At 50.5% G+C, this 25,969-nt stretch overlaps 1 protein-coding gene across 1 annotated transcript in view; it reads left to right on the forward strand.

Moving 5' to 3' along the window:
* The window catches only part of LOC147086826 (inter-alpha-trypsin inhibitor heavy chain H6-like), a 167,888-nt gene that overhangs the window by 66,977 nt on the left and 74,942 nt on the right, over window positions 1–25,969 (forward strand). The gene's annotated exons all lie outside the window — the stretch shown is intronic.

A 25,969-nucleotide genomic window follows, 5' to 3' on the forward strand; every position in this document is an offset into this window, starting at 1 on the left:
AGGTTGTGACATGTTGTTACATATTTGGCCCCTAGGTATGGTCTGTCTCCTTCTCCTAGGACTAATCTCAATTTTGACAGGTCATCCAATCCCTTGAAATCTGGGGTTGTTTGGCTTAGCTTGTTGAATAATATGTTTCTTGATGTGTTGAATTTTTCGCATTTTAGGAGGAAATGCATCTCTGTTTCAACCTCGCCGGCCAGACATTGATCGCATATTCTATTCTCTCTAGGCTGCCAGGATTTCTTGTATCTGCCTTTTTCAATTTCCAGTTGGTGGTCGCTTAGTCTGTACCTGGTGAGGGTCTGTCTCTGTTTTGTGTCTCTGATGGTCGTGAGGTAGTCTGCCAGTTTATATTCTCTTTTTAGGGCCCGGTAACATTCTAATCTGCTTTGGCTTTCGGTTATTTTGTTCCAATGTTCCAGGTAGGTTTCTTTGCATTTTTTAATGATTTGGTTCACTCGGATTGGTGTTTGGACGGCTGTGTTGGTCTGGGGCTGGTCAGGGTCCGGCTGAGTACTTAGTTTCAGTAGCAGCTGACTCAGGGGACTTTTTTCTGGGTTTAGCTCTTGGGTCTGAAAGGCTTTGAAATGAAGGGTGTCTGGGGAGCTAGATTTGAGGTGATTTAGGAAGTTTAGTGCTCGTTTTTGGATGTTTATTATCAGTGGGTATCTGCCTAGTTCGGCTCTGCATGCATTCTCTCTCTCGCTGTCTCTCTCTCTCTCTCTCTCGCTGTCTCTCTCGCTGTCTCTCTCACTGTCTCTCTCTCTCTCTCGCTGTCTCTCTCTCTCGGTGTCTCTCTCTCGCTGTCTCTCTCGCTGTTTCTCTCTCGCTGTTTCTCTCTCTCGCTGTTTCTCTCTCTCTCGCTGTTTCTCTCTTGCTCTCTCTCTCGCTGTTTCTCTCTCACTCTCTCTCTCGCCGTTTCTCTCTCGCTGTTTCTCTCTCGCTCTCTCTCTCTCTCGCTGTTTCTCTCTCGCTCTCTCTCACTGTTTCTCTCTCGCTCTCTCTCTCGCTGTTTCTCTCTCGCTGTTTCTCTCTCTCGCTGTTTCTCTCTCGCTGTTTCTCTCTCGCTCTCTCTCGCTCTCTCTCTCGCTGTTTCTCTCTCGCTGTTTCTCTCTCTCGCTGTTTCTCTCTCGCTGTTTCTCGCTCTCTCTCTCGCTGTTTCTCTCTCGCTCTCTCTCTCGCTCTCTCTCTCGCTGTTTCTCTCTCTCTCGCTGTTTCTCTCTCTCGCTGTTTATCTCTCTCTCACTGTTTCTCTCTCTCTCGCTGTTTCTCTCTCTCGCTGTTTATCTCTCTCTCACTGTTTCTCACTCTCTCGCTGTTTCTCTACTGATGTTAATCCAGCTCCCACACACTGCCACTCAGTAACCCTCTCCCTCAGCGCCCTGTGTTACTGACTGTATCTCTACTGATGTTACTCCAGCTCCCTCACACTGCCACTCAGTAACCCTCTCCCCCAGCACCCTGTGTTACTGACTGTATCTCTACTGATGTTAATCCAGCTCCCTCACACTGCCACTCAGTAACACTCTCCCACAGTGCCCTGTGTTACTGACTGTATCTCTACTGATGTTAATCCTGCTCCCCCACACTGCCACTCAGTAACCCTCTCCCCCAGCGTCCTGTGTTACTGACTGTATCTCTACTGAACTTAACCCTGCTCCCCCACACTGTAATTCAGTAACCCCACTCCCCCAGCGCCCTGTGTTACTGACTGTATCTCTACTGATGTTAATCCTGCTCCCCCACACTGTCACTCAGTAACCCCTCTCCCCCAGCGTCCTGTCTTACTGATTGTATCTCTACTGATGTTAATCCAGCTCCCTCACACTGTAATTCAGTAACCCCTCTCCCCCAGCGCCCTGTCTTACTGATTGTATCTCTACTGATGTTAATCCAGCTCCCTCACACTGTCACTCAGTAACCCTCTCCCCCAGCGCCCTGTCTTACTGATTGTATCTCTACTGATGTTAATCCAGCTCCCTCACACTGTAATTCAGTAACCCCTCTCCCCCAGCGCCCTGTCTTACTGACTGTATCTTTACTGATGTTAATCCAGCTCCCTCACACTGTCACTCAGTAACCCATCTCCCCCAGCGCCCTGTCTTACTGACTGTATCTCTACTGAACTTAACCCAGCTCCCTCACACTGTCACTCAGTAACCCCTCTCCCCCAGCGCCCTGTCTTACTGACTGTATCTCTACTGATGTTAATCCAGCTCCCCCACACTGCCACTCACTAACCCCTCTCCCCCAGCGCCCTGTGTCACTGACTGTATCTCTACTGATGTTAATCCAGCTACCTCACACTGTCACTCAGTAACCCCTCTCCCCCAGCGCCCTGTGTTACTGACTGTATCTCTACTGATGTTAATCCTGCTCCCTCACAAGTCACTCAGTAACCCCACTCCCCAGTGCCCTGTGTTACTGAATGTATCTCTACTGATGTTACTCCAGCTCCCTCACAAGTCACTCAGTAACCCCACTCCCCCAGTGCCCTGTGTTACTGACTGTATCTCTACTGATGTTAATCCTGCTCCCTCACAATGTCACTCAGTAACCCCACTCCCCCAGCGCCCTGTGTTACTGACTGTATCTCTACTGAACTTAACCCAGCTCCCTCACACTGTCACTCAGTAACCCCTCTCCCCCAGCGCCCTGTCTTACTGACTGTATCTCTACTGATGTTAATCCAGCTCCCCCACACTGCCACTCACTAACCCCTCTCCCCCAGCGCCCTGTGTCACTGACTGTATCTCTACTGATGTTAATCCAGCTACCTCACACTGTCACTCAGTAACCCCTCTCCCCCAGCGCCCTGTGTTACTGACTGTATCTCTACTGATGTTAATCCTGCTCCCTCACAAGTCACTCAGTAACCCCACTCCCCAGTGCCCTGTGTTACTGACTGTATCTCTACTGATGTTAATCCAGCTCCCTCACAAGTCACTCAGTAACCTCTCTCCCCCAGCGCCCTGTGTTACTGACTGTATCTCTACTGATGTTAATCCTGCTCCCTCACACAGTCACTCAGTAACCCCACTCCCCCAGCGCCCTGTGTTACTGACTGTATCTCTACTGATGTTAATCCAGCTCCCTCACACTGTCACTCAGTAACCTCTCTCCCCCAGCGCCCTGTGTTACTGACTGTATCTCTACTGATGTTAATCCAGCTCCCTCACACTGTCACTCAGTAAACCCTCTCCCCAGTGCCCTGTGTTACTGACTGTATCTCTACTGATGTTAATCCTGCTCCCTCACAAGTCACTCAGTAACCCCACTCCCCAGCGCCCTGTCTTACTGACTGTATCACTACTGATGTTAATCCAGCTCCCTCACACTGTCACTCAGTAACCCCACTCCCCCAGTGCCCTGTGTTACTGACTGTATCTCTACTGATGTTAATCCAGCTCCCTCACACTGTCACTCAGTAACCCCACTCCCCCAGTGCCCTGTGTTACTGACTGTATCTCTACTGATGTTAATCCAGCTCCCTCACACTGTCACTCAGTAACCCCACTCCCCCAGTGCCCTGTGTTACTGACTGTATCTCTACTGATGTTAATCCAGCTCCCTCACAGTCACTCAGTAACCCTCTCCCCCAGTGCCCTGTCTTACTGACTGTATATCTACTGATGTTAATCCTGCTCCCTCACAAGTCACTCAGTAACCCCACTCCCCCAGCGCCCTGTGTTACTGACTGTCCCTCTACGTTAACCCAGCTCCCTCACACAGTCACTCAGTAACCTCTCTCCCCCAGCGCCCTGTCTTACTGACTATGCCTCTACGTTAACCCAGCTCCCTCACACAGTCACTCAGTAACCTCTCTCCCCCAGCGCCCTGCATTAATTTATGTATCTCTACTGATGTTGATCCCCTCTCATTCTTCTAAACTCCAATGAGTATAGGCTCCACAGGTTAATTGAGTGTGAATCGAAACAAGAGTTACGTAATGATGTATAAAAATTGCAGGAAGCTACTTTAGAAGAAACCACTCTTTGTTTATAGAGAAAGACACAGAAAATACTCTGATAATGTACAATTCGATTTCGGTTGAATGTTTGAAATAGAAGATTAAAAATTGTGAGTACAATGAAGTTTGCTTCCCGCTATTAATTGCAAAATACCTAAAATAATTCAACACTCCTCGTGATAAGAGCAGGGATTAATATTGTGGGGAATGTTTGAGAGAAAAGCATCAGAAGCGAAATTGGTAAATTATAAATCATTACGTCAACATATGAGTGAACATTTCCAAGTCAGTCTGACTTGTCTTTCTTACTGGACAGCAAAACCAATGTTTATTTCTGTTAAGTCATAGCTTTTCCTGCTTTTTGTTTATAATTCAGTGACACAAATTGTGTGTATATTTGTAAATTGTAAAATAACAACAATAAATCACATTTCTGTGACATTTTTTATGCCTTAAACAATTGAAGTTGTGGTTTGGAATCTAGCTGGTAAATGTAGTTTCTTCACCTGAAAGGTTTGAGTGTTTAAAGTTAATGGAGGATATGGGATCAAATGCTGTTTGCGACATTCCTGCATTGTTGAACTGTATGATATCATTGCAGTGCCATTGTTGAATGGAGGTGCCGGTTTTGCCCAGGCCAACACTCTGATCTGTTGCATCCTGTGTAGATCAGAAACAGGTTAAGATGTTCATAGTAAACAGCCCAAGACAATGGAATGGGTAATCAATGTCTGGCCAACGCCAGAGTCTTGAAACACACAAGATGGTGGAATATACAAAACCAGACCAGATGAGGCAGAAGGTGTTACCACACATTCTAGTTCTGCATCTCCTGTGACTTTGGAGCAGGTTCTGTTTAACTTTAAAATGTCTCTCTCAAATAATAGGCCTGAGAGAAATTGAGAACAGGCATTCTGAGAGTTTCAAAGAGAGAAGGTGTAGAGATTTCAAGAAATATAAAATTATAAATTAATAACGGAAAGGTAGAGAGAGATACAGAACTATAGAGAGAGATCAATATACAGAGAGGCACATAGAGAGAGCGGTACACCAGTCAGTGTACAGATATCTCCCTGAGGGAGAGGTACTGAGTGACACCAGTCAGTGTGCAGATATCTCCCAGAGGGAGAGGTACTGAGAGACACCAGTCAGTGTACAGATATCTCCCTGAGAGAGAGGGACTGAGAGACACCAGTCAGTGTACAGATATCTCCCCGAGGGAGTGGGACAGAGAGACACGAGTCAGTGTACAGATATCTCGCTGAGCGAGAGGGACTGAGAGACACGAGTCAGTGCACAAATATCTCCCTGGCAGAGAGGGACTGAGAGACACCAGTCAAGGTACAGATATCTCGCTGAGCGAGAGGGACTGAGAGACACGAGTCAGTGTACAGATATCTCCCTGGGTGACTGAGAGTCACCAATAAAGTGCAAAAAAGTCACATACACACACCAACATTACATGTGGACCAGGCCCGAATGAAATCAATCGGGTTTAATCCAGCAACAGCTGATAATAATAGACCTGAACCACATCTCACACAAACACCAGCTTTTGCAAACTCTCTCTATCTCTCTCTGTCTATCTCTCTCTGTCTCTCTATGTCTGTCCCTGTCTGTCACTCTCTCGCTCTCAGACCCATTTTGAAGGGGTGCAGCCTAGGAGTGTCAATTTTTGATGATGTCAATTCCTGCCGGCTGTGTCCATTTTGATGAGCTCACCACCCACCCCTCCCCCCACAGCAGCCATTTTGATGATGTTTTCAATTCCTGGCTGTCATTGGTGTCTGAGTGAGTTTGCAGCTGCTCTCTCTCTCTATCTCTTCCCCCTCAATAACATCATGGCTGATCTGATCTTGGCCTCAACTTCACTGACCTGCCTGTTCCCCATGACCCTTGACTCCCCTATCTGTCTATCTCCGCCTTGAATATATTCACTGACTCCGCCTCCACAGCGCTCTGGGGTCGAGAATTCCACAGATTCCCCATCCTCTGGGAGAAGAAATTCCTCCTCATCTCCGCCTTAAATGGGCGACCCCTTATCCTGAAACTGTGCCCCCTCGTTCTAGATTGCCCCACGAGGGGAAACATCCTCTCAGCATCTACCCTGTCAATCCCCCACAGAATCTGCATACATTAAGGGCTATTCAACTATGGGAGGCACATCAGGCAAGCACATTCACTCAGATGCCTTCCTTTTTCTTGCAGGCCAAGCTCTCTCAGAACAGCCGGGAGCAGCAACGCACGGGAGGAGGACGACCAGCTGATCTACACATCCTCACCAATTTGGAGGCGAGAGTGCACAGGATTGTTGTCAGCCATACGTGCCATGACCGCTGGAGTGGTCGACCCCCTTGGGGACAGCAGTGGTATGGTCATCAGCTTTCTCTCCTCTCTCACACCACTCGCCCCTCAAAACACCAGCCTTTTACACTTTCAATCCAACTTACTAACTGTCTCCAGTCCTTGCTCCCTTACTGCCCCCCTGTCCTCACGCTAAAGCCACTCTTGTAACTACCTGCTTTCAGATAGTGAACCACCAGCTGACCAGCCTGTCCCTCAACCTGCCAGTGGCAGCGATGCCCCAGGCGAGGAGGAAGAGGAAGCCGGAGCCTCACCGCCTGCGTCTCCCGAGGAAGCCCATTCTAACACCAGCCCCTCACCCTCTTCAATTAAAACCCTGTCTCCACTTTAAGGATTTTGTTCTTTTACAATCCATCATTACACCATTTCTGGAGTTTTATGATTCCTTTTGACAACAACCTGCATGGGAGACTGTAGATGGAGCTTTACTCTGTATCTAACCCGTGCTGTACCTGCCCTGGGAGTGTTTGATGGGACAGCGCAGAGGGAGCTTTACTCTGTATCTAACCCGTGCTGTACCTGCCCTGGGAGTGTTTGATGGGACAGTGTAGAGGGAGCTTTACTCTGTATCTAACCCGTGCTGTACCTGCCCTGGGAGTGTTTGATGGGACAGTGCAGAGGGAGCTTTACTCTGGATCTAACCTGTGCTGCACCTGCCCTGGGAGTGTTTGATGGGACAGTGTAGAGGGAGATTTACTGTGTATCTAACCCGTGCTGTACCTGCCCTGGGAGTGTTTGATGGGACAGTGTAGAGGGAGCTTTACTCTGTAACTAACCTGTGCTGTACCTGCCCTGGCAGTGGTTGATGGGACAGTGTAGAGGGAGCTTTACTCTGTATCTAACCCGTGCTGTACCTGCCCTGGGAGTGTTTCATGGGACAGTGTAGAGGGAGCTTTACTCTGTATCTAACCCGTGCTTTTCCTGCCCTGGGAGTGTTTGATGGGACAGTGTAGAGGGAGCTTTACTCTGGATCTAACCCGTGCTTTACCTGCCCTGGAAGTGTTGATGGGACAGTGTAGAGGGAGCTTTACTCTGTATCTAACCTGTGCTGTACCTGCCCTGGGAGTGTTTGATGGGACAGTGTAGAGGGAGATTTACTCTGTATCTAACCCGTGCTGTACCTGCTCTGGGAGTGTTTGATGGGACAGTGTAGAGGGAGCTTTACTCTGTATCTAACCCGTGCTTTACCTGCCCTGGGAGTGTTTGATGGGACAGTGTAGAGGGAGCTTTACTCTGGATCTAACCCGTGCTTTACCTGCCCTGGAAGTGTTGATGGGACAGTGTAGAGGGAGCTTTACTCTGTATCTAACCCGTGCTGTACCTGCCCTGGGAGTGTTTGATGGGAGAGTGTAGAGGGAGCTTTTCTCTGGATCGAACCCATGCTGTACCTGCCCTGGGCGTGATTGATGGTACAATGGCCGCTGGAAGGTGGGGAAAGCAAACATTTTTTAGCCGTGTGGTCTACGCTTCTCTAAGGTAGAAAGTCCCAACTCTTTCAGCCTATCTTGATAACTAAGATGCTTTAGACTGGGAATTAGTCTAGTGCCTCCTCCTCCTCTGCACCCTTTCCAAAGCCTCAATATCAACCACCAGGTGAGGAGACGAAAACTGGACCCAGTTTTCCAAGTGTGGCCTGTCTAAGGTCTGTACAAGGACAAAATTGTATGCCTCGTCTTGTACTCAATTTTCCTATGGATAAAACCCCAAACCCTATTTGCTCTAGCTATTGCTACACAGCATTGCTCATGATCTTTAAGGATGTATGCACTAGAATGCCCAAGTCTCTTTCTATCGCCACCATCTTTTAAAGACATGACCACCTTTTTATGAAGCCATGTTGGGTGTCCCTAATATGACCCTCTCTATCCAAGTATTCATATATTGCATCCCCAATGATTCCTTCACGCATCTTCCCTATTACTGATCTTAAACTAATGGGCCTATAGTTACCCGGGTCTGTCTTGTCACCTTTAGTAAAGATGGAGACTACATTAGCCTCCTTCCAGTCTATAGGAACCATTCCAGAGTGCAGTGAGCTATTAGAAATAAAGGCTAGAGGCTGGCACAGCACATGCCCCATCTCCCTGAGGACTCTCGAGTGGCTATCATCCGGCCCGGCTGCTCCATCTATTTTCAAGTTCTTAATTCTTTCTAAAACAATCTGTTCATCTATGTCACTACTGGTTTTGTTAGTAAAATTGATGAATTCTAAAAGTTGAGCATCATCTTCAATGGTGAAGACCGATGCAAAGTACTCATTTAATATTTCCGCCACACCCAATGAGTCCTTTGTAACCTGTCATTGAACACCCTTCAATGGCCCAATACAGACTTTGATAGTTCTCCCACTCTTTACAAGTGAAAAAGCTTTTCCCATTGCCTCCACAGTTGTCTACAATTCTTTTTTCCATGAGCCAGTCGGCCACCTTGGCTTTTTCTGACCACATTTTCTTCTTTTTGACTTTGGGCTCATATTTGTTTTCCACAATTTTTAGCTTGTTCTGAAAACATTTCCATTTATATTCTGTTATATTACATTAAGGGATAGGTCAATAGAGATGCAGTGGCAGACATTTAAGGGGATATTTCAGAATACACAGAATATATACATTCCAACGAGAAAGAAAAATTCCAAGGGGGGGGGACCCACCATCCGTGGTTAAGTAAGAAAGTTAAAGAAAGTATCAAACTTAAAGAAAAGGCATATAATTGCCCAAAGATGGGTGGCAGGTCAGTAGATTGGACAGAATATAAAAAACAGCAGAGAATGACTGAAAGGTTAATAAGCAGAGAAAATTTAGAGTGAGAGAAAGTTAGCTAGAAATATAGAAACAGATACAGAAGTAAGAGTTTCTATAAATATTTCAAAAAGAAAGGTCAACAGAGTGAGCATTGGTCCAATAAAAACTGAGTCTGAGGAATTAATAATGGCAAATAAGGAGATGGCAGTTGAATTGAACAGGTAATTTGCATCGGTCTTCACTATAGAGGATACAAGTAACATCCCAGTAACATCCCTCACACTGTCGCTCAGTAACCCTGTCCCCCCAGCATCCTGTGTTACTGACTGTATCTCTACTGATGTTAATCCAACTCCCTCACACTGTCGCTCAGTAACCCTCTCCCCCAGCATCCTGTGTTACTGACTGTATCTCTACTGATGTTAATCCAGCTCCCTCACACTGTCACTCAGTAACCCCTCTCCCCCAGCGTCCTGTGTTACTGACTGTATCTCTACTGATGTTAATCCAGCTCCCTCACACTGTCACTCAGTAACCCTCTCCCCCAGCGCCCTGTGTTACTGACTGTATCTCTACTGATGTTAATCCAGCTCCCTCACGCTGTCACTCAGTAACCCCTCTCCCCCAGCGTCCTGTGTTACTGACTGTATCTCTACTGATGTTAATCCAGCTCCCTCACACTGTCACTCACTAACCCCTCTCCCCCAGTGTCCTGTGTTACTGACTGTATCTCTACTGATGTTAATCTAGCTCCCTCACACTGTCACTCAGAAACCCTCTCCCACAGTGCCCTGTGTTACTGACTGTATCTCCACTGATGTTAATCCAGCTCCCCCACACTGTCACTCAGTAACCCCTCTCCCCCAGTGTCCTGTGTTACTGACTGTATCTCTACTGATGTTAATCCAACTCCCTCACACTGTCACTCAGTAACCCCTCTCCCCCAGTGTCCTGTGTTACTAACTGTATCTCTACTGATGTTAATCCAGCTCCCTCACACTGTCACTCACTAACCCCTCTCCCACAGTGCCCTGTGTTACTGATTGTATCTCTACTGATGTTAATCCAGCTCCCTCACACTGTCACTCAGTAACCCTCTCCCCCCAGCGCCCTGTGTTACTGACTGTATCTGAACTGATGTTAATCCAGCTCCCCCACACTGCCATTCACTAACCCCTCTCCCCCAGTGTCCTGTGTTACTGACTGTATCTCTACTGATGTTAATCCAGCACCCCCACACTGCCACTCACTAACCCCTCTCCCCCAGCGTCCTGTGTTACTGACTGTATCTCTACTGATGTTAATCCAGCTCCCTCACACTGCCACTCAGTAACCCTCTCCCCCAGCGTCCTGTGTTGCTGACTGTATCTCTACTGATGTTAATCCAGCTCCCTCACACTGCCACTCAGTAACCCTCTCCCCCAGCGTCCTGTGTTACTGACTGTATCTCTACTGATGTTAATCCAGCTCCCTCACACTGCCACTCAGTAACCCTCTCCCACAGTGCCCTGTGTTACTGACTGTATCTCTACTGATGTTAATCCAGCTCCCACACACTGTCACTCAGTAACCCTCTCCCCCAGCGTCCTGTGTTACTGACTGTATCTCTACTGATGTTAATCCAGCTCCCTCACACTGCCACTCAGTAACCCTCTCCCTCAGCGCCCTGTGTTACTGACTGTATCTCTACTGATGTTAATCCAGCTCCCTCACACTGTCACTCAGTAACCCTCTCCCCCAGCACCCTGTGTTACTGACTGTATCTCTACTGATGTTAATCCAGCTCCCTCACACTGTCACTCAGTAACCCCTCTCCCCCAGCGTCCTGTGTTACTGACTGTATCTCTACTGATGTTAATCCAGCTCGCTCACACTGTCACTCAGTAACCCCTCTCCCCCAGCGTCCTGTGTTACTGACTGTATCTCTACTGAACTTAACCCAGCTCCCTCACACTGTCAGTCAGTAACCCCTCTCCCCCAGCGGCTTGTGTTACTGACTGTATCTCTACTGATGTTAATCCAGCTACCTCACACTGTCACTCAGTAACCCCTCTCCCCCAGCGCCCTGTGTTACTGACTGTATCTTTACTGATGTTAATCCAGCTCCCTCACACTGTCACTCAGTAACCCCTCTCCCCCAGCGCCCTGTCTTACTGACTGTATCTCTACTGATGTTAATCCAGCTCCCTCACACTGTCACTCAGTAACCCCTCACCCCCAGCGCCCTGTCTTACTGACTGTATCTCTACTGATGTTAATCCAGCTACCTCACACTGTCACTCAGTAACCCCTCTCCCCCAGCGCCCTGTGTTACTGACTGTATCTTTACTGATGTTAATCCAGCTCCCTCACACTGTCACTCAGTAACCCCTCTCCCCCAGCGCCCTGTCTTACTGACTGTATCTCTACTGATGTTAACCCAGCTCCCCCACACTGTAATTCAGTAACCCCTCTCCCCCAGCGTCCTGTGTTACTGACTGTATCTCTACTGAACTTAATCCAGCTCCCTCAAACTGTCACTCAGTAACCCCTCTCCCCCAGCGCGCTGTGTTACTGACTGTATCCCTACTGATGTTAATCCAGCTCCCTCACACTGTCACTCAGTAACCCTCTCCCCCCAGTGCCCTGTGTCACTGCCTTTATCTCTACTGATGTTAATCCAGCTCCCTCACACCGTCACTCAGTAACCCCTATCCCCCAGCGCCCAGTGTTACTGACTGTATCTCTACGGGTGTTAATCCAGCTCCCTCACACTGTCACTCAGTAACCCTCTCCCCCCAGCACACTGTGTTACTGACTGTATCTCTACTGATGTTAATCCTGCTCCCCCACACTGTCACTCAGTAACCCCTCTCCCCCAGCGTCCTGTGTTACTGACTATATCTCTACTGATGTTAATCCTGCTCCCTCACAAGTCACTCAGTAACCCCTCTCCCCCAGCGCCCTGTGTCACTGACTGTATCTCTACTGATGTTAATCCAGCTACCCTCACACTGTCACTCAGTAACCCTCTCCCCCAGCGCCCTGTGTTACTGACTGTATCTCTACTGATGTTAATCCTGCTCCCCCACACTGTCACTCAGTAACCCCTCTCCCCCAGCGTCCTGTGTTACTGACTATATCTCTACTGATGTTAATCCTGCTCCCTCACAAGTCACTCAGTAACCCCTCTCCCCCAGCGCCCTGTGTCACTGACTGTATCTCTACTGATGTTAATCCAGCTACCCTCACACTGTCACTCAGTAACCCTCTCCCCCAGCGCCCTGTGTTACTGACTGTATCTCTACTGATGTTAATCCTGCTCCCTCACACTGTCACTCAGTAACCCTCTCCCCAGCGCCCTGTGTTACTGACTGTATCTCTACCGATGTTAATCCAGCTACCTCACACTGTCACTCAGTAACCCTCTCCCCCAGTGCCCTGTGTTACTGACTGTATCTCTATTGATGTTAATCCTGCTCCCTCACACTGTCACTCAGTAACCCTCTCCCCCAGTGCCCTGTGTTACTGACGGTATCTCTACCGATGTTAATCCAGCTACCTCACACTGTCACTCAGTAACCCTCTCCCCCAGTGCCCTGTGTTACTGACTGTATCTCTATTGATGTTAATTCAGCTCCCTCACACTGTCACTCAGTAACCCCACTCCCCCAGCGCCCTGTGTTACTGACTGTATCTCTACTGATGTTAATCCAGCTCCCTCACACTGTCACTCAGTAACCCCACTCCCCCAGCGCCCTGTGTTACTGACTGTATCTCTACTGATGTTAATCCTGCTCCCTCACACTGTCACTCAGTAACCCCTCTCCCCCAGCGTCCTGTGTTACTGACTGTATCTTTACTGATGTTAATCCAGCTACCTCACACTGTCACTCAGTAACCCCTCTCCCCCAGCGCCCTGTGTTACTGACTGTATCTCTACTGATGTTAATCCAGCTACCTCACACTGTCACTCAGTAACCCTCTCCCCCAGCGCCCTGTGTTACTGACTGTATCTTTACTGATGTTAATCCAGCTACCTCACACTGTCACTCAGTAACCCCTCTCCCCCAGCGCCCTGTGTTACTGACTGTATCTCTACTGATGTTAATCCAGCTCCCTCACACTGTCACTCAGTAAACCCTCTCCCCCAGCGCCCTGTGTTACTGACTGTATCTCTACTAATGTTAATCCAGCTCCCTCACACTGTCACTCAGTAACCCCTCTCCCCCAGCGCCCTGTGTTACTGACTGTATCTCTACTGATGTTAATCCAGCTCCCTCACACTGTCACTCAGTAACCCCTCTCCCCCAGCGCCCTGTGTTACTGACTGTATCTCTACTGATGTTAATCCAGCTCCCCCACACTGTCACTCACTAACCCCTCTCCCCCAGCGTCCTGTGTTACTGACTGTATCTCTACTGATGTTAATCCAGCTCCCTCACACTGTCACTCAGTAACCCCACTCCCCCAGCGCCCTGTCTTACTGACTGTATCTCTACTGATGTTAACCCAGCTCCCTCACACTGTCACTCAGTAACCCTCTCCCCCAGCGCCCTGTGTTACTGACTGTATCTCTACTGATGTTAATCCTGCTCCCTCACACTGTCACTCAGTAACCCCACTCCCCCAGCGCCCTGTGTTACTGACTGTATCTCTACTGATGTTAATCCAGCTCCCTCACACTGTCACTCAGTAACCCCACTCCCCCAGCACCCTGTGTTACTGACTGTATCTCTACTGATGTTAATCCTGCTCCCTCACACTGTCACTCAGTAACCCCACTCCCCCAGCGCCCTGTGTTACTGACTGTATCTCTACTGATGTTAATCCAGCTCCCTCACACTGTCACTCAGTAACCCCACTCCCCCAGCGCCCTGTGTTACTGACTGTATCTCTACTGATGTTAATCCAGCTCCCTCACACTGTCACTCAGTAACCCCTCTCCCCCAGCGCCCTGTGTTACTGACTGTATCTCTACTGATGTTAATCCTGCTCCCTCACAAGTCACTCAGTAACCCCACTCCCCCAGCGCCCTGTCTTACTGACTGTATCTCTACTGATGTTAACCCAGCTCCCTCACACAGTCACTCAGTAACCCCACTCCCCTGTCTTACTGACTGTATCTCTACTGATGTTAATCCTGCTCCCTCACAAGTCACTCAGTAACCCCACTCCCCCAGTGCCCTGTGTTACTGACTGTACCTCTACTGATGTTAACCCAGCTCCCTCACACAGTCACTCAGTAACCCCTCTCCCCAGTGCCCTGTGTTACTGACTGTATCTCTACTGATGTTAATCCTGCTCCCTCACAAGTCACTCAGTAACCCCACTCCCCCAGCGCCCTGTGTTACTGACTGTATCTCTACTGATGTTAATCCAGCTCCCTCACACAGTCACTCAGTAACCCCACTCCCCCAGCGCCCTGTGGTACTGACTGTATCTCTACTGATGTTAATCCAGCTCCCCCACACTGTCACTCAGTAACCCCACTCCCCCAGTGCCCTGTGTTACTGACTGTATCTCTACTGATGTTAATCCTGCTCCCTCACACTGTCACTCAGTAACCTCTCTCCCCCAGCGCCCTGCATTACTTTATGTATCTCTACTGATGTTGATCCCCTCTCATTCTTCTAAACTCCAATGAGTATAGGCTCCACAGGTTAATTGAGTGTTAATCGAAACAAGAGTTACGTAATGATGTATAAAAATTGCAGGAAGCTACTTTAGAAGAAACCACTCTTTGTTTATAGAGAAAGACACAGAAAATACTCTGATAATGTTCAATTCGATTTGGTTGAATGTTTGAAATTGAAGATTAAAAATTTTGAGTACGATGAAGTTTGCTTCCCGCTATTAATTGCAAAGTACTTAAAATAATTCAACACTCCTCGTGATAAGAGCAGGGATTAATATTGTGGGGAATGTTTGAGAGAAAAGCATCAGAAGCGAAATTGGTAAATTATAAATCATTACGTCAACATATGAGTGAACATTTCCAAGTCAGTCTGACTTGTCTTTCTTACTGGACAGCAAAACCAATGTTTATTTCTGTTAAGTCATAGCTTTTCCTGCTTTTTGTTTATAATTCAGTGACACAAATTGTGTATATATTTGTAAATTGTAAAATAACAACAATAAATCACATTTCTGTGACATTTTTTATGCCTTAAACAATTGAAGTTGTGGTTTGGAATCTAGCTGGTAAATGTAGTTTCTTCACCTGAAAGATTTGAGTGTTTAAAGTTAATGGAGGATATGGGATCAAATGCTGTTTGCGACATTCCTGCATTGTTGAACTGTATGATATCATTGCAGTGCCATTGTTGAATGGAGGTGCCGGTTTTGCCCAGGCCAGCACTCTGATCTGTTGCATCCTGTGTAGATCAGAAACAGGTTAAGGTGTTCATAGTAAACAGCCCAAGACAATGGAATGGGTAAACAATGTCTGGCCAACGCCAGAGACTTGAAACACACGAGATGGTGGAATATACAAAACCAGACCAGAAGAGGCAGCAGGTGTTACCACACATTCTAGTTCTGCATCTCCTGTGACTTTGGAGCAGGTTCTGTTTAACTTTAAAATGTCTCTCTCAAATAATAGGCCTGAGAGAAATTGAGAACAGGCATTCTGAGAGTTTCAAAGAGAGAAGGTGTAGAGATTTCAAGAAATATAAAATTATAAATTAATAACGGAAAGGTAGAGAGAGATACAGAACTATAGAGAGAGATCAATATACAGAGAGGCACATAGAGAGAGCGGTAGAGATATAATGAAAGTATTAGCGATACAGGACACCAGTCTTTGTACAGCCTGCGTGTGTACCCCACTGGCCCCAGAATGTAACCCAGGGACCTTCACCGCCTGTCTCTCCAAATTTAAATGAAACATCTTTCATTCTCCTATTTCATCACTCCCAAATTCCTAGAGAAGCAGTGAGAGAAACTGAGGACTAATTCCCAGAGAACCATAGAATCATAACGGCACAGAAGGAGGCCATTCGGCCCATCGAGACCATGCCGGCTCTCTGTACAGCTATCCAGTCAGTCCCATTCCCCCGCTCTATCCCCGTAGCCCAGCAAGTTTATTTCCCTCAAGTGCCTATCCAGTCTCCCCTTGAAAAGATTGAGGGTCTCCGCTTCCACCACTTCCGTCGGCAGCGAGTTCCAGGTCCTCACCACTCGCTGGGTAAAAAGGTTTATCCCTCACATCCCCAACAAGGAGAACTTTATTTATATAGTGCCTTTAACGTAGTGAAACGTCCCAAGGCGCTGCACAGGAGTATTTTACCACAACAAATTTGACACCGATCCACATAAGGATAAATAAGGGCAGGTGACCAAAGGCTTGGTCAAAGAGGTAGGTTTTAAGGAGCGTCTTAAAGGAGGAGAGAGAGGTAGAGAGGCAGAGAGGTTTAGGGAGGGAATTTGTAGGGGGTTTCTCTTGCTTGTTCTGGTCTCCTGCCAGGTTTCGTGCAATAATTACCCTTGAGTGGTTCGACCCACTCCCCCTACGGTTCTAGACCTTGGACTTAGATGCAGAGAACAGTAGTGCAGAGAAAGAACTCAATAGACCAGGTTGAATAGCACGAAATGGATGCTTTTATTTTTAAACAGTTTGAAGCATTACAAAATACATGTCATAGGCACAGATTAAAGTTACTACAATCATACACAAATTTATGAGCTTAACTCTGTGGAAATGGGGAACACACGGCACATCGAAAAAGGGGAAACACATTACGATTACCCTCAACTCCCTCCCCTATACCTACACTAAGTTTCGACCTGGGGAACTTGGGATCATGCTCACCACTCTCGAAATCGCGAAAAAGGGGGTTCGCAGCCTTTTGGCAACGCTTTCCGTCGTCACGTGGATTTGGAAGCTTCTGGCGCAGTCGATATTCTCTCTCCCTCAAGGCGATGGGGTAGACACAGCCTCGATGAGCGCTCGTCAAGGTTGAGATCCACTATCGTGGATTTGGGTTCATGGAGCAGACTTCAGATGCAGGCTGTTGAAGAAGTGCATGCACATGGAAGAATCTTGCCGGCCTGGATCGCCGGTTCTCCAGAGGGTTTCTTCTCCGTCGGCCTGGGTCGTCGATGATCTCCCGACCCCAGTACCCAGGCCACCCTCGTCGTCTTCTCGTCGTGGCCGAGCCTTGTTTGGCTGAACACCGACCACGTTGTCTTTTCACCGAAGTCGTCCGTCTTTAAAAAGACGAAAACGTCTTCATCGATTCCGCATCTGCCGAAGTGGAAGAGGCGCCGATCCTGGCACCGTCCGCCCTTCGTTCGTTCCTTGTAGAAGAAGTCCTTGAAGAAGTAGAAGTCTGAAGTCGTCCAAGAAGAAGCAGCCGTGAAGTCAAGTTTGAAGTTGTTCCAGTCGAAGCCGAAGTAGTTCGAAGAAGTCGAAGTAACGTAGATGGACTTTCAATCCATAGTTATACTCTTTTGGGACAGTCTTATCTCCCGCCAAATCATAGTCCTGTCTTTGTATAAATTTTGGCGGGCAGAAATCTCTGCAGGGGCGCTTTGTCTTGTAATGGAGCCGGTGATAACTTAAACTGGCCTTCCTGGCCGATAATGTCTTTTAATGTCTTTTACATTGTCATCGCGGCTCGGTTCGCATATTGATCGGTCCGGAGATTTTCCTTGATGGCTGCTAAACGGTTTCTCCTTTGTACAATAAATGGGTATAAGTGTTTTTGTATTGTCCGCCCATATCTTGAGGGGCCCCATCCTGTACTTAGAATCCATTGAATATGTATGCTGTTTCTCTGAGTTTCGGTTCCCAGATACTGGCTTTCGCGGGCTTACTGTCTTCAATCCACAAGCCTGTCTGGCTTGCAGTAACAGAAATAAAATGGTTCATAAACTGATCACGGGGCCTGGCGGCCATTTTGTATGCCCTTTTATCAAAGGTTTTTCTGTGCAAGCTTACTTTGGTCAATAAACAGTCTTATTTTATCCAGTTTTCTTGCGTGATTTTTGCTGAAAATTTCGAATCTTACAGGCCCCCCTGTGATACTGATAGCTTGCTTAAAGTATCAATAATCCTTGGTGAGCAAATTTTCCCCGATTCCCCACATCCAAACATTCCTGGCACTTAACTCTCTATGACCCTCACGACACATGCAGTTCCCATTTCCGAAGAAAACTAAAATTACCTTTTGTACATTTGGACAATCATAGACAGCATATCTTAAACTATAACACATTCATCTGTCAGATGTGCGGGGGTTAATACCCTCTTGCGCCATCTGTATATACCTTTTATTAATCCAAAAAACTTAAGAACGACTAATAACATAACAATACTTATTTCCTTATAACCCAAAACAAACACAAAAAAACGTGAATGGTCAAAAAAAAATTATAAAAATGGAGGGACGCTTAATCTTATACTAGCAGCTTAAAGTGGGGTGTCTTCTATCCCCATTCGCACATAGCGTTCTCTCCATTCTCCTGCGTTCTCGTGCCTCTGGAGGCGTTTGCCTCTCTTGCAATGCACGAAGAGCAAAAATATCACAATTAAAACCTGACACACTACTAGGATGTGGGATGCTATTCTAATCCAGGCCGGGACCTCTATGTTAGTGAACAAGTCCCACCATGGTGGGATGGTTATGTCCAATATGTCTTTTCCTATCTCTAAAGTCTTCTGCTCCAGTGTGTAGAAATGTTTCTGTGAAACTATAACGGCTTTTAAAATCTTTGTGAGGTGTTCGGGGAGAGGGGGAATGACATAACCAAAATGCTCGACAAATCGTTGTAAGTCTGTGAAATTCTCTTTGGTAGTGATGTGAACGGTGGAGGGCGCAGGAATGGGAACAATTCGTTGTTGTGCCACTTGAACCTCGGCCCTGGGTTTGAAACAGAAACTGCTATCACCGATCGAACACCACTCGTGTTGTCCGTATCGGTACTGAGGCGCTGCAGTGGTGACGCAGTATGTCCCACCCCCGATATATGCTACCTGCGGGGGCACATGGTCCTCTGCCATTGCCTCCATGGTGCAATTTACCGGCTTCGCGCTAGCAGTTCTGAACCCGCACTGTGGTTTCAAAAAGGCATTCAAGTGCTGGGGACACAGGATGATGTGTGCTCCCCTGCTCCGACATCCCGAGAGGTCGGTGCCTGTCATCGTACGCTCCCATCTGATGACGTAAGGCGGGACCACTGCGTAACGAATGTGTGCGCCCCCCTGAATGACTCCAATGTTCTCTACCCTGTATACCGGGGCGGGCTTTGCTGCGGGACCCAACACCGGAGTTCTTACTATTATTCCCATGATAGTGTGATTCGAATGTCCGCAGTCCACTGGGACTGGGTATGCTTCTGCAGCTAGTCTGAGCTGGCACGGGCTTAATGCATTCTCAAAAGGGTGGAGCGCTTGCAAGTGCTTGTTGCTGATCCAGGACGGGACCAAACCCTGTTTTAAATCCTCAAGATTACTGCGGCCCTCGCCCAGTAACCACGGCCCGTACAGCACACAGGCCTCGTTTTGCGCAGCTTGATTGGACGCATTCCGATCCTCCTTAATGAGCGCATTTACCGTTCTCGCGTGTTTCTCCAGCTCAGCGATTATATCCTTAAAGTGTAGTGTCATGGCCTGGTCCTCATGCAACTCAGAACCTGTGGTAAACCACTTTTACCGTTCACTATCGTTACACTATAGTTATCACTGTTCACATTGTTGTATCACTGTACGAGGTCGCCTCTTGTCACGCTGCTATACCTGGGCTGACCACTGCCGACTCCGCCCATGGCTCCGCCTACCTGCCCGGGTATAAAGGTGGTCGACTGGCTGGTATTCCTCCTTCTTGGATCCGATCACCCACGAGGGTGGGCTCTGTTATTTAGTCAATAAAAACCTATAGTTACTTTCTTAACTCGTCGCTTTTCATTGGACGAATTGATAGGTATATCAATTTTATTGACTAAATTTTAAAATGTCGTCACTTGAGCAGCCAAACAACCAGTCAACGGAGCAGCCAAACGACCAGCCAGACGCCCAGCTACAACAGCCACAGCAGCCGGCTTGGCTGCGAGCCCTCAAACCACCGTACCTGGATCTAAACCCACAAGCAACAAACGCAGCCCTCGACTTCAAACACTGGCTGTGCTGCTTCGAATCCCACCTGGAAGAATCCGGCGTCCCTCAGAGATCCAAACTGAGAGTTCTGACCGCCCAAGCGAGCCCTAAAGTATACGCACTCATCCAGGACATTACTACTTACGAGGCCGCTATCAACCTACTGAAACAGCAGTACCGGAGCCCGGTAAATTCCATGTATGCCAGACACCTCCTAAGATCCCGCCCGCAACAGCCAGGAGAGTCTGTAGCTGAATTTTTACGGGCGCTACGAACACTCGGCAGGGACTGTGACTTTAAAGCAGTATCGGCTGCAGAAAACACTGAAGATAACATCCGCGATGCCTTCGTGAAAGGCCTTCGGTCCGACTACTCACGGCAGAGACTGCTGGAATCAAAGGACTTCGACCTGAACACAGCTGCAGCCTTGGCCTACTCCCTAGAAGTGACCCAGCGGGACCTTGAGGTGTATTCCAGGTACAGTTCGCGACTCTGGGACTCGGGCCCGACCCCGACCGCAATACCCCTCGTAGCGCCGCCCCCGGGACCTACCTCAGCGTCGGCGTCCCGGACCCGATCGGGACCGCCACCCCCGGTACCGGCTGTGACTTCGGACCCCCGCGACCGGGCCGCTGGCTGCTTCTTCTGTGGGCAGGCGAAACACCCGAGGTCGCGCTGCCCAGCCAAAAACGCGACGTGCTCCAGCTGCCTGAAGAAAGGCCACTTCGCGAAGGCCTGCAGAGGGAGAGCAGCAGAGGCCAGCAGTGCCTCATGCGGACTGTGGGGGCGGCCATCTTCTATCAAGGCCACAGATGAGCAATGGGGGCGGCCATCTTTGATCCAGGCAACCGACGCCAGCAGTGCCTCATGTGGGTTGTGGGGGCAGCCATCTTCTCCGCCATTTTGCCCCACCTCGTGGGCGCCTCCATTTTACCCACCACGCTCGACCGCCACCTTACCTCCAGACCTGACGACCGCTTCACCTACAGACCACAGCGACCCGCTCAGCCACACACTAGCCTCCGTCACGCTAGACCAAGCTCGCCCGCATCAGCTGTCCAAGTCAATGATGGACATCAAAGTAGACGGCCACGCCACGACCTGCCTGTTCGACAGCGGAAGCACGGAGAGCTTCATACATCCAGACACGGTGAGCCACTACTCCCTCACTGTCCAGCCAACGCGCAACCGGATCTCGATGGCATCGAGGTCCCACGCCACAGACATCAGCGGCTATTGTGTTGTGACCCTGTCGGTTAAGGGCACGGAGTATAAAAACTTTAAACTCCTCGTCCTGCCCCAGCTACGCGCTGCCGTCCTACTAGGGCTGGATTTTCAATCCCACCTCCAAAGCGTCACTCTAGCATACGGTGGACCCCTCCCCCCGCTCACAGTCGACAACCAGCAGCCTTTAAATCGCCCACCGCGTACCACCTGCGGCCTATCCACCCTCAAGGTCCCGCCACCTTCCCTGTTCGCTAACCTCACCCCCGACTGCAAACCCGTCGCTACCAAGAGCAGGCGGTACAGCTCCGGGGACAGAGCTTTCATTAGCTCTGAGGTGCAGCGTCTCCTGAAGGAGGGCATCATCGAGGGGAGCACCAGCCCCTGGCGTGCCCAGGTTGTAGTCGTTAAGACCGGCAATAAAAACCGCCTGGTCATCGACTACAGCCAAACCATAAACAGGTACACCCAGCTGGACGCATACCCCCTTCCCCGCATATCTGATATGGTCAATCAGATTGCTCAATACCGGGTATTCTCTACCATCGACCTTAAGTCGGCCTACCACCAACTCCCTATCCGCCCCGAGGACCGCCAGTATACCGCCTTCGAGGCGAATGGCCGCCTCTACCACTTCCTTCGGGTCCCCTTCGGCGTCACCAACGGGGTTTCGGTCTTCCAAAGGGAGATGGACCGGATGGTTGACCAGAACGGGCTGCAAGCCACGTTCCCCTATCTAGATAACGTCACCATCTGCGGCCGCGACCGGCAAGACCATGACGCTAATCTGGAAAGATTCCTCCGTACGGCCCAACGGCTGAACCTCACCTACAATAAGGAGAAATGTGTGTTTAACACCTCGCGCCTTGCCATCCTCGGCTGCGTAGTAGAGAACGGAATCATCGGCCCCGATCCCGAAAGAATGCGTCCCCTCATGGAGCTACCCCTCCCCCACTGTCCAAAGGCGCTGAAGAGAACCCTGGGGCTCTTCGCCTACTATGCCCAATGGGTGCCGAATTATGCGGACAAAGCCAGACCCCTCATGAAGTCCACCTCCTTCCCCCTTACGGAAGAAGCGTGCGCGGCCTTCTCCCTCATCAGGGGAGACATTGCTAAGGCCACTATGCACGCAGTGGATGAGCCCATCCCCTTCCAAGTGGAGAGCGATGCATCCGACTTCGCCCTAGCCGCTACCCTCAACCAGGAGGGGAGACCGGTGGCCTTCTTCTCAAGGACCCTACAGGGCCCTGAGATCCGACACTCTTCGGTCGAGAAGGAGGCCCAGGCGATTGTGGAGGCGGTATGCCGCTGGAGGCATTACCTCGCAGGCAAGCGATTTACCCTCCTCACCGACCAGCGTTCGGTCGCTTTTATGTTTAATAACAAGCTGAGGGGTAAAATCAAGAACGACAAGATCTTGAGGTGGAGAATCGAGCTATCCACCTACGATTATGATATCTTGTACCGGCCAGGTAAGCTGAACGAACCCCCTGACGCTCTATCGCGAATTACATGCGCCAGCGCGCATATTGATAGACTTCAGACCCTCCACAACGACCTCTGCCACCCCGGGGTCACCAGACTTTACCATTTCATTAAGGCCCGCAACCTGACCTACTCCATCGAGGAGGTCAGGACCATGACCAGGAACTGCCAGACCTGTGCCGAGTGCAAACCGCACTTCTTTAGGCCGGACAGAGCAAGCCTGATCAAGGCCACCCGCCCCTTCGAGCGCCTGAGCATCGACTTTAAGGGGCCCCTCCCGTCCTCTGACCGTAATGTGTACTTCCTCAACATTGTTGATGAGTACTCCCGTTTCCCCTTTGCCTTCCCCTGCCCAGACATGACCAGCACCACGGTCGTTGAATGCCTGAACGACCTCTTTGCCTTGTTCGGGTTCCCAAACTATATACATAGTGACCGGGGCGCCTCCTTCATGAGCGAGGAACTCCGTCAGTTCCTACTAGCGAGAGGCATCGCCACTAGCAGGACCACCAGCTACAACCCCCGAGGGAACGGCCAGGTGGAAAGAGAGAACGCGACGGTATGGAAGGCCGTCCTCTTAGCCTTAAAGTCTAAGGGCCTCCCAACCTCCCGCTGGCAGGAAGTCCTCCCGGCAGCGCTGCACTCCACCCGGTCACTACTTTGCACTGCCGTTAACGCCACCCCCCATGAACGAATGTTTGTTTTCCCCAGGAAGTCGACTACGGGAACCACTCTACCAACCTGGCTGACCTCTCCGGGGCCCGTCTTGCTGCGAAAGCACGTGAGGGCCCATAAAACGGACCCCCTGGTCGAGAGGGTGAACCTCCTGCACGCCAACCCCCAGTACGCCTACGTGGCATACCCAGACGGGCGGGAGGACACAGTCTCCTTACGAGACCTCGCAAACTCGGGCACTCCGGAGACACAACCGCTACCCCCCCCCACCACCCCCCCAATTCCAGCCCAGGTAGACGGTACGCCGGAACCCCAAGAGCCTTCGCCTACCTCGCAGACGCCAGCATTAACACCGGAGAACGCAACACCGCCGCTGCGACGATCAGACAGGCTTACGAGGCCTCCGGACAGACTGACATACCAGAACTGGTAGTACACTTCACCCCGCCGGACTCAAATCTAAACAAGGGGTGAATGTGGTAAACCACTTTTACCGTTCACTATCGTTACACTATAGTTATCACTGTTAGATCGTTTCCCTATAGTTATCACTGTTCACATTGTTGTATCACTGTACGAGGTCGCCTCTTGTCACGCTGCTATACCTGGGCTGACCACTGCCGACTCCACCCATGGCTCCGCCTACCTGCCCGGGTATAAAGGTGGTCGACTGGCTGGTATTCCTCCTTCTTGGATCCGATCACCCACGAGGGTGGGCTCTGTTATTTAGTCAATAAAAACCTATAGTTACTTTCTTAACTCGTCGCTTTTCATTGGACGAATTGATAGGTATATCACCCTGTAATCCAGGCCTGACGCTCCCCCGGTGCCAGTACTGAGGAAGCGGCGCACTGCTGAAGGGGCGTTACTGAGGGAGTGCCGCACTGTCAGAGGGGCGTTACTGAGGGAGTGCCGCACTGTCAGAGGGGCGTTACTGAGGGAGCGCCGCACTGTCAGAGGGATGGTACTGAGGGAACGCCGCACTGTCGGAGGGGCGGTACTGAGGGAGCGCCGCACTGTCAGAGGGATGGTACTGAGGGAACGCCGCACTGTCGGAGGGGCGGTACTGTGGAAGCGCCGCACTGTCAGAGGGGCGTTACTGAGGGAGCGCCGCACTGTCAGAGGGATGGTACTGAGGGAACGCCGCACTGTCGGAGGGGCGGTACTGAGGGAGCGCCGCACTGTCGGAGGGGCAGTACTGAGGGAAGGCCACACTGTCGGAGGGGCAGTACTGAGGGAGCGCCGCACTGTCGGAGGGGCGGTACTGAGAGAGTATTACACTGTCGGAGGGGCGGTACTGAGGGAGCGCCGCACTGTCGGAGGGGCGGTACTGAGGGAGTATTACACTGTCGGAGGGGCGGTACTGAGGGAGCGCCGCACTGTCGGAGGGGCGGTACTGAGGGAGTGCCGCACTGTCGGAGGGGCGGTACTGAGGGTGTGCCGCACTGTCGGAGGGGCGGTACTGAGGGAGCGCCGCACTGTCGGAGGGGCGGTACTGAGGGAGCGCCGCACTGTCGGAGGGGCGGTACTGAGGGAGCGCCGCACTGTCGGAGGGGCGGTACTGAGGGAGCGCCGCACTGTCGGAGGGGCAGTACTGAGGGAGCGCCGCACTGTCGGAGGGGCGGTACTGAAGGAGTATTACACTGTCGGAGGGGCGGTACTGAGGGAGTGCCGCACTGTCGGAGGGGCGGTACTGAGGGAGCGCCGCACTGTCGGAGGGGCAGTACTGAGGGAGTGCCGTACTGTCGGAGGGGCGGTACTGAGGGAGCGCCGCACTGTCGGAGGGGCGGTACTGAGGGAGCGCCGCACTGTCGGAGGGGCGGTACTGAGGGAGCGCCGCACTGTCGGAGGGGCGGTACTGAGGGAGCAGCGCACTGTCGGAGGGGCGGTACTGAGGGAGCGCCGCACTGCCGGAGGGGCGGTACTGAGGGAGCGCCGCACTGTCGGAGGGCAGTACTGAGGGAGTATTACACTGTCAGAGGGGTGGTACTGAGGGAGCGCCGCACTGTCGGAGGGGCGGTACTGAGGGAGCGCCGCACTGTCGGAGGGCAGTACTGAGGGAGTATTACACTGTCGGAGGGCGGTACTGAGGGAGTATTACACTGTCGGAGGGGCGGTACTGAGGGAGTATTACACTGTCGGAGGGGCGGTACTGAGGGAGCGCCGCACTGTCGGAGGGGCGGTACTGAGGGAGTATTACACTGTCGGAGGGGTGGTACTGAGGGAGTGCCGCACTGTCGGAGGGGCGGTACTGAGGGAGTATTACACTGTCGGAGGGGCGGTACTGAGGGAGTATTACAGTGTCAGAGGGGTGGTACTGAGGGAGTGCCGCACTGTCGGAGGGGCGGTACTGAGGGAGTATTACACTGTCGGAGGGGCGGCACTGAGGGAGCACCGCACTGTCGGAGGGGCGGTACTGAGGGAGTATTA

Source organism: Somniosus microcephalus, unplaced genomic scaffold (assembly GCF_052327205.1).
Source record: "Somniosus microcephalus isolate GS21.2 unplaced genomic scaffold, FLI_Smic_1.0 unresolved_chr7, whole genome shotgun sequence".
Lineage (NCBI taxonomy): Eukaryota > Metazoa > Chordata > Chondrichthyes > Squaliformes > Somniosidae > Somniosus > Somniosus microcephalus.